Below are 4,650 nucleotides of genomic sequence, written 5' to 3'. Positions count from 1 at the left end.
CTATGGGTCCTTATCTTCTAATTCCTCACCTATTATAGGTTCAATTATTTCTTCACTCTGAATAACGTCATTGACACATTCCTCGACTAAATCAAGTTTCATACAAGCGAATTCCTCCATAGGGTATTTCATCGCTTTGTTCATATTAAACTCGATCTTATCTTCTCCTATCCTTAAAACTACCTTCCCTTCTGACACATCTACTAGAGCGCGTCCCGTGTTCATAAACGGTCTACCGAAAATTAAAGGGCAATTTACATCATATGCAAAGTCTAATATAACAAAATCGGTAGGAAAAATAAATTTATCGACTTTGACTAAAACATCTTCAATTATACCATATGGCCTCTTAGTGGTTTGATCCGCTAATTGCAAAACCATATTGGTACGTTTGATATCTTCTTCTAAACCTAACTTGTTAAAAATAGACAACGACATTAATTAAGTTTATACTTGCTCCTAAATCACAAAGACAACTTGGGAATTCAATATCTCCCAACTTACACGGAATAGTAAAACATCCGGGATCTTTGAGTTTAGTAAGCAAATTACTTGACACAATTGAACTACAGTCTTCAGTTAACGAAATGGATGAAATTCCTTCCCAACTGATTTTCTTTGAAATTAAATCTTTTAAAAACTTACCATAGTTAGGAATTTGTGTAATTGCATCCATAAACGTTAAATTGATGTGCAAATTTTTAAGTTTATGCAAAAACGTTAGAAGTTGTTTGTCATAGTCCTTATTTCAGACTTTGTGCGGAAAAGGTGGTTTGGGTACAAAAGTTTTGGTATTTGTGTCAAATGGTGAAGTATTTGTGTTTAAGATATCTTCTTTAGATTTTGATAAATCAGTTCCTAGTAATGTTGCATCTTTGGGCATTTCCGGCCCTTGATAATTTTTCCCCGAACGAAGAGTGATAGCTTTCACCTGCTCTTTTGGATTTTCTTCCGTATGGCTGGGAAGACTTCCCTCTTTTCAGGATGGAATTGATTTAGCAAGTTGACCAATTTGAACCTCCAAATTATGGATGCTAGATGAGTGGTTTTTAATAAGCTGATCGAATTTATTTTCGATCCGTTTAAAACCATCGTCGTGATTACTTATTTTTCCACTGATAGCATCTATAAACTTGTCGATTTTAGAAGATAAAGTGCTAATCATATCTCTTGAATGATTTTGATAATTAGTGGTACGATTTTGATTAGCACTTGCATTATTGTTATTGTTATCTTTCCAGTTAAAGTTAGGATGATTCCTCCATCCAGAATTATAAGTATTAGAATAAGGATTATTAGTTTGGTTTTGCACTTGGACAAAATTTACCTGTTCTACCTCACTCATGTTTTCGTAATCCACATCCGTTTGGATTGGATTACCATTGGTATTGCGTGGTGCCATAAACTTGTCAATTTTGTGCGATAAAGCAGAAAATTGGGCTTGTAGCATCGCGACTGGATCAAGTTCAACTATACCTTTAACTGATGGTGTGGTTGAGGATGATGGTTTTGCTACCGGAATATGTCGACGTTCCGCGGGCCACATACTGCTGTTGATTCCCATTTCCTCCAAAAGCTCTCTCGCTTGGGCTGATGTTTTCTTCATAAATAGCCCTCCCGACATAGCATCTAATGAACCCCTAGTTGTAGGATTTAGTCCATTGTAAAATGTTTGCATTAAAAGTTCAGCGGGTAATTAGTGGTGTGGGCATAAACGTTGAAGTTCTTTAAAACGTTCCCAAGTTTCATAAAGAGTCTCATTATCATTTTGAGAAAAAGATGTTAACTCTTTTATGACTCTTGCGGTTTTTGCTAAAGGAAAATATTTTGATAAAAATGCTTAGGCTAATTGTTCCCAAGTGGCAAAAGTTGCAGCTGGCATAGAAGTTAACCATTCTTTGGCTCTATCCTTCAAAGTGAAAGGAAAGAGGCGAAGTTTGATTGCTTCTGCAGTCACATCTAGGATTTTAAAAGTGTCACAAATTTCAAGGAAATTTGTTAAATGGGTGTTAGGATTTTCGTTAGGTAACCCGTAAAATGTTACATTATTTTGCAACATATTAAGCAAAGCTGGCTTAATTTCAAATTGGTTTACGGTGATTCTAGGTCTACCGATACTATTGGTCACACCGGCCACACCTGGCCTAGCGTAATCCATAAGTGTTGGTGGGTCTGCCATTTTTTCTAGCTCGGTATATGTTTTTACTGGGGTCTTATTTTTGTTTTTCTTGTTTTTCTTGTTCTTCCTAATGGTTTTCTCAATTTCTGGGTCTATAGGGTCTGGTACAATGCCTGAACTTCGAGAACTGCGCATGAACCTGAAATCTTGCACGAACCGAAACTACCTACAAAACAGAATTCGAAAAAAATAAATAAATTAGTAAATGAAAATTATTAAATTATAAAAGTTAAAATAAGTATGTTTAAACCTAGATTCGAAATAAAACACGAAAAATTTAAAATTTTGTCAAAAATTTTGGCGTTCCCCGGCAACGGCGCCAAAAACTTGTTGAGCGATTTCCGCAAGTGCACGGTATATGCTTGTAGTAATAAAAGATATTGAACCCACAGGGAACGCTTTTTAACTAAAACCTTATTTAATTCAGTTTTATTCACGTATTTAGGTTTAATAAAAGAAATTCGTTTAATTGATTGAATTGGTTCGGGTAAATTAGGATTAGATAAGAATATTATATTGAGTTTAGAGAACAATTTCGTCTTGAGATTTTGATTACAAGACAGATACTTCCGTAATTGGAATAAATAGAAGGTATAAAACTTATTTTCATTAAGCAAAGAAAACAACTTTAACTTTGGTAAGATTATGGACATGTAATAATATAGGAATTTATTCAATTAAATGGCTTTGAACCGTAGAAATCTCTCTGGATCGGAGCAGATTTCTACCTTAATCAAACTAGTATTTTATATCTGATAAGCCGCGATCAGCGATCATATCATCTATAAAAACTAAATCTGTCAAGTGTTCAACAAAGATTTTATATGAATAAAATGGAATATAACGTTTTAATAAAAACACCAATTTATCATTTTGAAAATCATTTTGTCAGAACAATATCAAAATAACAACAGAAAGAATGCATTGAATAAAATAAATATATCATTAATGAAATGTGAATCTTCACAAGTTAACAGAGAAGTAGAAACATGGAGAGCATTGCGACGAAAACTTTGAGATCCGGGTTGTCAATCTTTCCCTCAAACTCCGTAGGTTTGTTAGACCCCATACGCTTCAGCCGTTAATTCTTCTCGCTGAATCTTCGGAATAGAGACTGGTCAGTCCACTACCAGAATGAAAACTTGTCTCTGATCTACCTTAGAAACTAAACTAATACTGTGTTTATAACTAATCTAATAACAACTTGTGTACATCAAGTTTGTTTACAGAAATGAAATCTAACTTTCTGATTCTTTTCTGAATCAGAAACTCAACATAATAACTCTCTTCTCTAACTTTTCTAACTTAACCAACCACTTAAATTTCTGAAATGGATCACTTATTTATAGTTGTTGAAGGGTTGTAAATGATGGGTCGTGTCCGTTGGTGAAGGGTCGCTTTTATCCAAACGAACAGACGCATTTCTCGGATTAAAACATGTGAAATATGTGCAGAATGCTTCGCTGTCACGATTGAGATTCTGAAAATCTCAGTCGCGACAGGGGGTACATGGGCGAGTTGAAATTGCATTTTTTTTCCGTGACGCCTTTCGTAAGTCGCGACTGAGATTATGAAAATCTCAATCGCGACAGGGACTTGTCTCCCCGTCTCTCGACTGCTTCTTGTCCTCCTTGAGCGTTCTTCTGACTAATATGCATTCTTGGTACGTTTTTTAGGGTTTTCCTCCATTTTAGCTCCGTTTTAGCTCCATTTTAGCTCCTATTTGGATTTAACCAAATAATTAAGTAACTTGCATTAAAGAAGTAAATAAAGACGTAAAAGTATTTCAAATGAATATAATTAGCACGATTTCAATGTAAATTTAACGTATTTATATATGATATTTTAGGTATATTTTGGGTTTAACAGTTATAACCATTTATCTTTACTTTACGCTTTATATCTTTCAGCAAGTAAATCCATAGGTTTTAGGATTGATTTGAAGTAGGTGGCCGGTCATACCTCGAAGTGTGAGCCTTTGTGAAGGCTTGGAGCTTTTATTCCTTTAGAGGAAGTTAAGCTGCCTTTAGGCGATCGATTGGCTTCTTGTCTTTGAGGTGAATCGATCCGCCACTAGGACTTTGGACTCTTCTTTGGAAAGAATGTATGAGAGTGTAAAGATCTCACGTCTGATAAATGTTTTAACTCTATCTCTGACGGGGATCAATCTGTTTCCTATCTTTGAGGTAGATTGATCCGCCGCTGAGATTGTTGTCCTATCTTTGAGGACAGAGTAGTTATGCCATGGTAGCATTATTCTACTTGTGGGAATGCGTTTGTTGCCTCCCCCTTTTTTGAATCTGGAATATTTATATTGCTACAAGAAAATACTTAAAAGAGAAACGAAAAGATAAGAATTTCTTTTTATTGAACGGAGATGCGCCTTATTACAGCAAGTGGATCTTACATGTGAGCCTCATTAAAACCTTTAATAAGAAAAACCTCATGGGATAAAAACTTACTAAAGAAAA

The 4,650-nt window shown here is 34.9% G+C and overlaps 1 non-coding gene across 1 annotated transcript; it reads left to right on the top strand.

Annotated features, from left to right (window-relative positions):
* Positions 1-1,694: 1,694 nt before the first annotated feature.
* Positions 1,695-1,801, top strand: LOC136225097 (small nucleolar RNA R71). The gene has a single exon (XR_010686834.1). It is a non-coding gene; the product is annotated as a small nucleolar RNA R71 (small nucleolar RNA).
* Positions 1,802-4,650: the final 2,849 nt, after the last annotated feature.

Source organism: Euphorbia lathyris, chromosome 3 (genome assembly GCF_963576675.1).
Source record: "Euphorbia lathyris chromosome 3, ddEupLath1.1, whole genome shotgun sequence".
NCBI classification, from domain to species: Eukaryota; Viridiplantae; Streptophyta; class Magnoliopsida; order Malpighiales; family Euphorbiaceae; genus Euphorbia; species Euphorbia lathyris.
Note: the sequence above shows the minus strand (reverse complement) of the source record. Positions and strands in the feature narration are given on the sequence as shown.